Here is a 12,156-nt window from a genome sequence, read left to right on the forward strand (position 1 = left end):
GCACTCGAGTTTCAGTGGCATGTGGGCTCAGTAGTTGTGGCTTGCGGGCTCTAGAGCACAGGCTTAGTAGTTGTGGCGCGCGGGCTTAGTTGCTCTGCGGCATGTGGGATCTCCCCAGACCAGGGATGGAACCCGTATCCCCTGCATTGGCAGGCGAATTCTTAACCACTGTGCCACCAGGCAGTCCCACTTTGGTGTTTTTTTGTTCTTTTCTCTAATTGCTTTAGGTGTAAGGTTAGGTTGTTTATTTGAGATTTTTCTTGTTTCTTGAGGTAGGATTGTATTGCTATAAACTTCCCTCTTAGAATTGCTTTTGCTGCATCCCATAGGTTATGCGTCGTTGTGTTTTCATTGTCATTTGTTTCTAGGTATTTTTTAATTTCCTCTTTGATTTCTTCAGTGATCACTGGTTATTTAGTAGCATACTGTTTAGCCTCCATGTGTTTGTATTTTTTACATTTTTTTCCCTATAATTGATATCTAGTCTCATAACGTTGTGGTTGGAAAAGATACTTGATACAATTTCAGTTTTCTTAAATTTACCAAGGCTTGATTTGTGACCCAAGGTATGATCTATCCTGGAGAATGTTCCATGAGCACGTGAGAAGAAAGTGTATTCTGTTGTTTTTGGATGGACTGTACTATAAATATCAATTAAGTCCATCTTAATTGGAGGGGTTGGGGTGGGGTGGTGGTGTGATGAATTGGGAGATTGGCATTGACATATATACACTAATATGTATAAAATGGCTAACTAATAGGAACCTGCTGTATAAAAAAATAAAATTAAATTTTAAAAAAATTTTAGGGCATCCCTGGTGGTGCAGTGGTTGAGAGTCCGCCTGCCGATGCAGGGGACACGGGTTCGTGCCCCGATCCGGGAAGATCCCACATGCCGCGGAGTGGTTAGGCCCGTGAGCCATGGCCGCTGAGCCTGTGCGTCCGGAGCCTGTGCTCCGCAACGGAAGAGGCCACAACAGTGAGATGCCCGTGTACTGCAAAAAAAAAAAAAATAAAAAAAAAGAGGAAAAAAGAAAAGAAAAAAAAAATCCTTGTCTGTGGGGGTGGAGTTTGGGGGGGGCGTGGGGGGAGAGGGTAGAACTTAGGCAGGGGCGGGGTTTAGGGTGGGGCGGGACCTAGGCAGGTTGGGGGTGATGTTTGAGCATGGGGCGGGGCCTAGGTGGGGCAACGTTCAAGCATGGGCGGGGCCTCTGCTTAGGACCTGCGCAGAAGGGGAGAGACAGCACATGGAAAGGAGGGCGTCTGGAGTGTGGAGTTCCGGAGTTTAGAGGTAGGGCCCTGAGTGAGGGTGTGTGGGTGGGGTTTAGGCCCAGGGGTTGGAGGGGGTCTCTGATTGTAGAGGTGGGGCCCTGGGTGGGGGTGTAGGGGCGGGACTTGGGATATGCGCGGCAGGAGGGAGGCTCCGAGGGCAGAGGATTAGACCTGGGAGCCCAACAGTCTCCCCGGTGCCTAAGCGGACAGGGAAAGCACTGGCCCCGTTCGCTTCTGTTCCTTCGCGCCCCTCCCCCAGGGCCTCCCTTGCCGCCACTGAACCCCCGAACCGTGGGTGGGTACCGCTGGGTGTAGGAACTCCTTCCCTCCCCCAACCCCTCAGGGGCGCCAGTCCCGTCCCGCCTCCACTTATCCTCCCCCTTCACTCCCCCCACACCCCATGTCCTACCCGGTCACTGGGAGTTCCTCCCGTCCCCTTAAGTGTCAGTGGTTCGCTACCAGTGCCTGGTAGGTGCCCCAGTTGTGAGGAGACGTGAATTCCGTGTCCTCCTAGTACGCCATCTTGACTCCGCCCCTCTGTTTCTGTTTTGTATATAGATTCATTTGTGCCCTATCTTAGATTCCACATATAGGTGATAGCATATGGTATTTTTTTTTTTTTTTTAGTTTAGTTTATTTTTGGCTGCGTTGGGTCTTTGTTGGTGCACGCGGGCTTTCTCTAGTTGGCAGCGAGCAGCGGCTGCTCTTCGTTGCGGTGCCCGGGCTTCTCATTGCGGTGGCTTCTCTTGTTGTGGAGCACGGGCTCTAGGCGCGCGGACTCCGTTGTTGTGGCTCAAGGGCTCTAGAGCGCAGGCTCAGTAGTTGTGGTGCACGGGCCTAGTTGCTCCGTGGCATGTGGGATCTTCCCAGACAAGGGCTTGAACCTGTGTCCCCTGCATTGGCAGGCAGATTCTTAATGACTGTGCCACCAGGGAAGTCCCTGTCTTTTCTTCCTGACTTACTTCATTTACTATGATAATCTCTAGTTGAGTCCATGTTGCTGCAAATGGCATTATTTTGTTCTTTTTTATGGCTGAGAAGTATTCCCTTGTATATATGTATCACATCTTCTTTATTTATTCATCTGTCGATGGACATTTAGGTTGTTTCCATGTTTTGGCTATTGTGAATACTGCTGCTATGAACACAGGGGTGCATTTATCTTTTTGAGTTATAGTTTTGTCTGGGTGTATGCCCAGGAGTGGGATTGCTGGATCATATGGTAGTTCGATTTTTAGTTTTCTGAGGAACCTCCACACTGTTCTCCATAGTGGCTGCACCAACTTACATTCCCACCAGCAGTGTAGGAGGGTTCCCTTTTCTCCACACCCTCTCCAGCATTTGTTATTTGTAGACTTTTTAATGACAGCCATTCTGACCCGTGTGAGGTGGTACCTCATTGTAGTTTGGATTTGCCTTTCTCTAATAATTATAGATGACTTTAAAAAGAAACCATTTATTTATATATTTGATATATATACATATATATTATGATATGCCTAGGAAGGGAAACATTAAATATTAGGAATGGGATTGGGATGGGGGGGGTCAAACCTTTTGAGCTTGTGGACTTGATTAATTCCAGTTGTGACATTTCAAACGGGCCACTCAAAAAGGTGTCAACTAAACCGCCAGTTTCCGGTCTGGGGTCCCCAGATCCTAATGGTCTTTGAAAAGAGTGATGGGGGAGGGTCTGAGAAAAAGGGTAAGGGTTTTGAAAACCCTGCTGGAGATTCCATGCTTAGCAAAACTAAGGCTGAATCAGGTTATTCGAGTTTAAAATTTGTCAGTACTGTCTGCAGGATGACAGCCTAACTTTGACCTCTGAGGCTCAGCTTGGTATGGGCACTGCCAGGCTCTAGGACCTCACTGCCACCATGTCCCTTCCAGCCTCACTCTGCTCTCTTCTCATCGCTTCTTGGCCTTTTGGCTAAGATCAAGTGCTCTCTTCTCTGCCACACAGAAGCCCATACACACCGGATCCCCACACTCACCAGCCCCCCCCTAAACACCCCCTCCTACACGCCAGCCCCCCATACACACCAGCCTCTCTCACATCCAGATTCTGCTGGAGACCCTTCCCTGCTCCCCGTTCATCATCTGCCTCACCCAGTTCTCAGCTCACCATCCTGCCTTCCAGAAGCTTCTACTGACCTTCTAGACCCGTGTCTCGGGGACCCTCTAGGGAGTGGGATCTTGAGTTACACAGACCTGGCTTCAAATCCCAGCTCAGCCACTTCCCTGAAGCATGAACGCAGCCTCTGGGCCTCCGTTTCCCCACATGTCAAACAAGGATAATCATGTTTCTACCTCACAGGGTTGTCACGGGGATCTAATGGAATTGTGAAGGCTCTCAGCACTGACTTGCCTCTGAGATAGTACTCTTCATGTCAGCTGTGGCTTCCTGTCTTTGTTTACAAGTCTGCTTTCCCCACAGCATCCTCAAGGGGACAGGGACCAGGTCTTGGATCGTTGTCCTCAGATTCTGGTGCAACACCTCACAAATAGGAGACTCCCAGTACATATTTGCATGAAGATGTCCAAAGACATCAAGGAGGGAGCCGGAACCACTTACCAGCTGGGTGAACCCAGGCAGGTTATTTTCTCTCTCTGTGCTTCAGTTTCCTCATCTGTAAAGTGGGTATCACGATAATAGTACCTACCTTGTAGGGTTGCTGGGAGGATGAAATGAGTTAATACATGTAAAGTGCTTGGCACAAAGCAAACGCTATTTAAGTGTTACTCTTATTATTTGAGTGATAAAACCAGGGAACTGAATGACTTATTACTTCACCAAAGCACTGTGGAAGGCAAAACATATTTCATAGTATACAGTGGGGTGAGGGGGCCATTAATGTTCAAATGTTTGTGGCTCTTAAGGGGGTCCCATCTCTCCCCTAACCTGTCCCTCCCACTCCCCGGCCTCCAAGCCAAGCCAGTGACTGCGGGGAATAAGGATTTGGGATTTCTTTTTTAATCAGCAGAGTGAGGGTGTGCTGTTTCACACACCACCTGCTTAAGTGTATACCTAGCTACAGCTGACTGCATTGGATGATTGGTTGAGGGGGCCGAGTTCCTGTTTGTCCCCAGTCAATCTGGAAACTGAAAAGCGGCCAGAATATTCATTTTCCACCATCAGGCCGCAGCCTGGGATTATTCTGGATGGAGGAGCTGTTCGACCCAAGGTCTTGGGAGGAGGGTCAAGGGCTGTGGGGTCTTCCCGATAACACAGGACGGTGGGTAGATGGACAGAGGCGGGGGCTTGAGCAAACCATGTCCCCGTTATTAATTAAGGGGCAGGCACCAGTCAAAGGGGCAGGAGGGCTAACTAAGGTGGCTTAGGTGTGGCTTGGAGCCCTGTACTGTTGATGTCAAGGTTATATCCTTGACACAGTGTAGCCCAAGGTAAAGCCCAGGCGTGTAGGCTGGTATTTCATAGGCACCTACTGTGAGTTTCCACTGGGCAAAGCACCCAAGAGAGGAAACACAGACGCAAGCGTCAGAGCTAAAAATACGAGTTCCATCTGGAAGAATGGAGAAGTCGGGGAACTGTGCTTATAAAGATGGTCCCACGACAAGATGGCTCTCATTCAATCACTCCTTCGTTTACTTCGAAACTTGGCACCTTACGAAGAGGCGGGCACGGTTCTGATGAGTTGCAGATTGTAGAGGGGAGTAAAACTCAGGCCTTGCTTCCCCGGGAGGCAGCTGCGTAAGAAGCGAGATCGCGAGAGTGCACACAACAACCACGACGAATACAATCAGAGCAAAAGTAGTGGCCGTTGATCGGGTGCTGACAGTAAGCCGGGCTCCGCGCACTTACTTCATTTATTCTCACAATAGCTGTGTGAGATAGGTCCTGTTTTCACCCTCGGTGTGCGAATGGTGAACCTGGAGCTCTGAGGGGGGTGTGTGCCTCAGTGGAGGCCCAGGCAGCCAGGAAAGAATCACGAGTCAAACCAGCCCCATCTGACCCCAAACCACTAGGTTAGCCTGCCTCTCAAAATAACTGGAGCATGTCATTCTGTTCTTGTTTTTAGAACACATCGTTTTAACTGCTGAGTAGGAACTACAGAAAGCATGCACCCAGTTTGGGGGTGGGGTGGGGTGAGCCCTTGGCAGTGGCTTTAGCACCCCGTCCCCAGCACACACCCTAGTGTCTTGCACATTGACTGACACGTTCATTCAAAGTCTTTCTGAGCACCGTCAGGCAGGCGTCTGCCCCCTGTTTCTTTAATGTTCACAGAGCATCATTTTGTCCATCCAGTCCACGAGGAGGGACCGTGCTAACCCTCACTTTGTAGAGGAGGAAACAGAGGCTTGTGAACCCAAGCCCCCAGGACTCCGGAGCCCAAGTTCTTTGACTTTGCATCCACTAGAGGGATGGATTCAAGACAAGACCAGCCCCCAGCCCCCAAATCCTTCCAGTTCCACGTGCTGCCTCTTCCTCAGACCCAAGGGGCAGTTGATCCCACTTGGGTGTCTTATCAACATGAAACCACCGTGGTGTCTGATGCCTGAGCCACGGAGGTCATAAAACATTCTCTCGTGTCACTTTGCACATTGGAGAAATGCACCTGAAACCTGCCGGCTTGACCTTGGGCTGCTGCATGCAGACCCAAGCAGGAAGCCGTTCATTTCAATGTCATCCTCTTCCCTCTTCGACCTCCCACAGCGCCCCCTCGGGCCCCCACCTGCAGCTCAACCTCAGCTTAACTCAGGGAGGGCGGCTTCCCTCCACCAGCCAGGGGCTGGGGCTTCTTGAGCTACAAATATCATTGAATCATGGGATTTATTTTGTTCCTTCCTTATCATTCACTGGTGTCTCTCAGGCTCTGTTTCTCCCCCTGGCAGGGGTGGGTCTCCTTGGGGAGCCCTCACTGTACCTTCCGCAGGGCGGGGCCCAGAGTAGACGCATGAGAAATGCGTCTGGCTTGACGCCCATGCCTTTGCTCACGCTGTTCACTGTGTCTCATGTGCCCTCTCCCCTTCTCGCATGTTTGACTCCTCCTTGCAAAGGCTGCAACAACCCACCCCTCCTCCTTGGTGGAAGGGAAGTCCCATTCATCAGGGGCCTTCTCTGTTTGGGCAACTGGTAGACAGGGCTGGCCCTGAAAAGGGGACTTGGAACTCAGGACAGAGTGATGTGGAATCAGCCCCTGCCTCTTGACAGTTGTGTGAATGTGGGCACGTTGTCTGTCTTCCCTGAGCTCCATCAAATGGGGTGATAACGGTACCTGCCTTACTTGGTTGTTGGGAGGAGTGGGAAGGTGATTCATGTAGAAGCATCTGGTCCTGTGCCTGGCAGGCGGCAGGCACTTAATGTAACACTTTGAGCAATTTAAATACTAACTTTCATGCTGCCATTTACAGAGCCGCTGCTGTGTCATGGGCCCTAGGGTAGATATTCCAGAGGCATCATTTAGTCCAGAGGAACCAGGCACTTACTATGCGCCGGGCACTGTTTCAGGCACTTGGAATTCATCAGTGAAAGAAAAATACAGATGATAAAGCCTCGCCCTCACTGGGGGCTGGGAGGTGGTCAGAGAAGGTCTCATGAAGGTGTGATGTTTGCTGTCCGTGTCCACCAGTTCCCCAGCACCAAGGACCTTGCCACGTGCAGACAGAGGAGGGTGACTGTTGCAGCAGACCGTTGAGGGAGTGAGTCACGTGGACACTTCAGAGATGGGCATCCCCGGCTGTTCATTCATTTCATCCCCACGAGCTCTGTCGGGGTATTGTGATCCCTGTTCGAGAGTTGATGAGGCTGACGCTCAGAGAGGCTGAAGATCACAGAGCTAGCAGGGGACATCCTGGTAGCTCCAAAGTCAAAATATGAGACCTTGTTATGATCCAGAGGTTAGTGCCCCAGGGCACTCTTGCGCCCCTCCTGTGCTGCCCCAGCCGGTTCCCAGCTCCTATCAGCTCTGCTTCCGGGAATCAAGCACAGGTTGTGTCACACGCCCGTGGCTTTGTCTTATGCCCTCCAAGGGGCCCGGCACTGGATGGAGCAGAAAGAAAGGGAAACATCACCTTCTTGCTCTGGGCTTGCCTCCTCCATCTTCGAAAGCGAGTCTCAGAACATCTGCTCAACCAAGCCCCAGCATATTAAACAGCCGCCGAGAATGTATTGTTACCTCCTTCAATACATAGCAATTACATGGCGTGGTTTGCTCATTAGCGAGAAATTGACACAGACGCAATCCTGCTTTTGAAATTGCCACTAATCTTACTGCACCTATTTGGGAAGAAGGCGGGAGGAGGAGAAAAAAAAAAAGTTGGTAATAACCATTTCATGATATTTTAAAAACAAACACTTCCAGACTCCCTTAAAAATAGCTTTTGGGGCTTTCAGGCTCCTGTTTTATTTTAAGAGGAGGCCCTTTGCCTCATGCCACAGGCTGGCGTTACTCTCTGTCAACGTCATGGGCTCAAAAGTCATATGTACCCAGGCACAAGGAACAAGGGAGCCCCGGGGTCCGAGCCTGGCTTCCTCGAGGCTATTAAAAGTGAGATGCTGGGCTTCCCTGGTGGCGCAGTGGTTGAGAGTCCGCCTGCCGATGCAGGGGACACGGGTTCGTGCCCCGGTCCGGGAGGATCCCACATGCTGTGGAGCGGCTGGGCCCGTGAGCCATGGCTGCTGAGCCTGCGCGTCCGGAGCCTGTGCTCCGCAACGGGAGAGGCCATGACAGTGAGAGGACTGCGTACTGCAAAAAGAAAAAAAAAAAAAAAAAAGTGAGATGCTGTGATTAGTCAGGTGTTACGGGATTGGTGTACACATCAATGACAACCATCATACCTAAGAGGCTTGTGGAAAACTGACTTTTGGGGGGTTGATGGGGGGATGCAGATGCCTTCACTGGTGTCCCCAGGGCTCAGAGAGGGGGAGTCAGTTGCCCAAATCACACAGCTCTCCCTGAAGCTGGCATTCAGACTTGCTGCCCAGACTGGCTGCTAGGACCACAGTGCTACATTTTCCACCTCTGTCTCAGTCCACAGGGCCATGTGCCATGCCCAGCACAGAGGCTCACTGCACAGAGTGGGCACTCAATAAACATCCTAACGCTGCCTCCCGAGGCTCTCCTTTGCCGATACCCTCCAGGCCTTGGGTCTGTCTCATTCTGTTTTTGTTTTTTTTCGCTGCACCGCGTGGCACGCGGGATCTTAGTTCCCTGACCAGGGATCGAACCCATGCCCTCTGCATTGGAAGCGTGGATTCTTAACCACCGGACCGCCAGGGAAGTCGCGGGTCCATCTCATTCTGTAGGAGGCAGGCTGCCTTGGGTTGAAGCCCCTCTTTGGCTGGGCGATCTTGGGCAAATCTCTCTACCTCTCTGAGTCTTTTCTTCCTTATTTGGAAAATCGAGATATTGATGATAAATACATCTTGAGTTTGTTGGCTGATTGGTGAGAGCCATGTGCAGTGATGGGGCCGAAAGTGCCTGAGAACCTGGCAAAGTGGTTTAGGAGTCATGCTATTACTCTGGAATTGATCACTCCTTGGAGAACATGCTGGGGCTCAGTCTTGGGTTAACGAGAAACTTCTTCAGAGCTTAGCACAGGACTTGGTTCTTAGTGAAGACTTGCCAAAGGAATGCATTCGTTCATCTGAAAAAGTACAGATAGAGCACCTACTCTTGCCAGGCAGTGGTCTAGGAGCTGGGGATGCAGGGAACAAACATATGGTCCTGTCCTCATGGAGTTGATATTCTAGTGAAGAAGTGTGTCTGTGCCCAGAGCTGCTGTCATAAAGTACCACAAACTGGGGGGATTACAACAACAGAAATGTCTTTTCTCATGGGTCTGGAGGCCAGATGTCTGAAATCAAGGTATCGGGAAGGTTGATTCCTTCTGGAGGCCCTGAGGGACAGTCTGTTCTGTGCCTCTCTCCAGGTTTCTGGTGGTCGCCAGCAACTCTTGGCACCCCTGGCTTGTAGATGCATCATTCCAGTCTCTGCCTCTCTGCCATCCCACGGCATGCTCGCCTCTGTCTGTGTCCAAATTCCTCTCATCTTGTAGGGGCACCAGTTATTGAATTAGGGTCTACCCCAATCCAGTATGACCTCGTATTAACTTGATGACATCCTCAAAGACCCCATTTCCAAATAAGGCCACATTCATGAGTACTGGGGGTTAGGGCTTGAGCATATCTTTTTGGTGTAGACAATTTGACCCACTGTGAGGAGACAGAAGGTAAACAAACATACAGAGAATGTGTCAGAGAGTGGGAGGTTCCACCTTACTTGAAGACAATTAAGAAGGGCAATTAAGAATTAAGAGGATTTCAAGTGATGAATGGGCAGAGGAAGCCTCTGGGAGGAGGTGACATTGAGCAGAGAGAGTGAATGAATGAGGGCATGAGCCATGCAGATACCTGAGGGAACAGCATTCAGATTGAGAGAAGAGCAAGTGCAAAGGCCCTGAGGCAGCATTGTGCTCAGGATGTGCAAGGAGGCCAGGGCGCTGGAGCTGAGAGTGAGGGGGCAGATAAGATCAGCCGTGTGGGGCAAGCTATCATCTTAGAGACCAGCGGCTTCAGCTGTTATTCAGAACGAGAGGGAAACCATTGCAGGGTTTTGAGCCATGGAGTGACTTTGTTGTGTCTGAGATTTTATAAGCATCACTCTAGCCGACGCATGGAAAACAGATCGCAAAGGGATCAGGGATGGTAGCAGGGCAACTAAATGAAGAGGAGAAAGAGCACTGAAGTTCATCAGAAGACTTGGTCTGGTGATTCTGTTTAACCCATTAAGGCCCCCAGAGAAGAAAAATCAGCAGAGTGGCCCATCGCCCAAGTGGCGTGTGGGTGGAAGCTGAGAAGCCCTGGAATGAGGGAAAGTCACAATGGCCTTTGATGCAAATAAATCCAAAATATATTTGCTTCCTGAGCACCAGTGACTAGAACTTACCACCACGAGGTGCTCAGGAGGTAAATGAAGAGTGCAGGCTCCCTAAACTCAAAGGACTTACAGAGAAGAGGCAAAGGTGCTTTGTACACACACAGCTCGCCCCAGTGAGCTTCCAGAATAGAGAGACATTGGTTCTAAAAGGGGAATCTAGGAAGTCTTCCTGGAGGAGGTGGTGGCTTAGCTGAGCCTTTTAAGGATGAGTAGGATTTTGGCAGAAAGAGTTGGGATGGAGACCTGCCTGGTCTTGGAGGAGGAACTTTGAGGAAGGATGTTGAACTTGACTTTGTCTCATGGACGACTGAAGCAGAGGGTCTGCTAAGGGTAGGAGAAATCGGCGTTTTTCACTTTTCATTCCCCTCTCTTCCTTTCCTTGCTGAGTGTCTACGGTGAGCCTGGAGCTGTGCTAGGCACCAGGGAAGCAACAATGAACAAGGGAGACCTGGTCCATCTTGGAGCCCATGGACTGATGGGGTTTTAATGCTTGTGTGTTTCTATATTATGAAGAAGGGGGGCATTTTTAATATCAGAACAAAGAGTTTGTGCTTGCTTTGTCAGGCACTGGGGCTCCATGGCAGGTTTTAAGCAGGGGAATGACATGATTTGAACTGGAGAAGAGATAATCATTAGGGCAGCACGTATAGGATGGATTGGAAGGAGGCCAAAGGCCGGGAGACAATTGTGCATCAAAGGAAGGCCTGCAGTTGTGCCCTGCCTTTAACTGGGCTTTCTGGTCAACCCAGCCCCTGTGTGGAAAGGAAGCGAGGGACAGAGCATCAGGGGAGGGACAATGGGCTGCAGGTCTGGGAAGGGATGAAGGGTTTCCATGGCAACTTTTGCTTGCCCGTAGCTAAGGTAGCTCTGCAATTCCCCAGGCATCATTCCTGTGGACCTTGAAGCCAGCATCCCTGGCAGCTGAAAGCTTGACTTTAGATAGACTGGAATATAGTAGGATTGGAAGAGGAGAGGTAGAGAGAGTCGGGCAAAGCTGTTCTGCTGGAATTGGGGTACGGGCTTCCAGGCAGCCCTTGAAATGCCCCTGTACCACTTCTTCCTCCCTTTTCCAGGCAGGGATTCTCCCAAGCCTGCCCTTGCCCCTGGGCTTACATCCTACCCCATGGGGGCTTAGGGCATTTGGAAAATGGGCTGACGGTGCCTCCTTTCAGGGTTCTTGTGATGACTTGCAATACTGTTTGCCAAGCTCCCTACACAATGCCTGGCCCAGGGGAATTAGCACCAAATGCTGGCGGTTATTGCTTTCTTTGGCATTGTTATTAAAGAATGCTGGCCTGGGTATCAGGATACCAGGTCCTCCTCTCAGGCCGGCCACTGCCTGGAGTGTGACCTTGAGAGAGTCACTTCCCTTCTTTCCGCTGTCCTTCTGCCATATGGAGATGTTACACTTTCCTATGTGCTGCAGGCTTTTAGGCTGATTATTATTGTTGTTGTTACTATTATTATTGTATTGTCGCTAGTATTAGTACTATTATTATAACCCCTATCCTGTTGGTCCCTTCTGCAAAGGGCAAAGATCATGAGTCCTACAAGCAGTCCCCTTAGTGGAGAATGTGAATTATTATACCAAAGCAGACAATGCAGCACCCTTTCGTCTTCCCTTTTTGAGACATAATTAGAGGAAAGAGCTCATGGAGATTAAATACTGTATCATATATACATCAAGGCAGGATTGCTTGTCGGTATTGAGAGTAATTAGGCAGGTTAATCCTTAAATGTTCATTTGTCTGAGTCTTAATAATTGACCCAAATCTTCTGTCCCTGAGTTCCCACACCAGGTCTGGGTTGTATATCCATTTCCAAACTAGATGATGCTAAATTCGATTGAGAATCCCGAATTCAGACACTTATGAGACATGCCCTCCACCTCCTGTAGAAGAAAAGCACATTCATAGAACAGGTTTAGTTCACTGCTACATTCTTAACCCTCACCCAGTGGCAATAGGTGACACATTGGTTGGAA

General features: G+C 50.1%; 1 protein-coding gene and 1 long non-coding RNA gene across 5 annotated transcripts in view; one reads left to right on the forward strand and one right to left on the reverse strand.

The window, feature by feature from the left end:
* The window catches only part of SEZ6L (seizure related 6 homolog like), a 199,751-nt gene that overhangs the window by 71,132 nt on the left and 116,463 nt on the right, over positions 1-12,156 (forward strand). The gene's annotated exons all lie outside the window — the stretch shown is intronic.
* The window catches only part of LOC141276155 (uncharacterized), a 41,815-nt gene continuing 37,039 nt past the window's right edge, over positions 7,381-12,156 (reverse strand). The window contains exon 5 of the long non-coding RNA XR_012325237.1: positions 7,381-7,979. This is a non-coding gene — a long non-coding RNA (uncharacterized lncRNA). The remainder of the gene's footprint in view (positions 7,980-12,156) is intronic.

Source organism: Tursiops truncatus, chromosome 13, assembly GCF_011762595.2.
Source record: "Tursiops truncatus isolate mTurTru1 chromosome 13, mTurTru1.mat.Y, whole genome shotgun sequence".
NCBI classification, from domain to species: Eukaryota; Metazoa; Chordata; class Mammalia; order Artiodactyla; family Delphinidae; genus Tursiops; species Tursiops truncatus.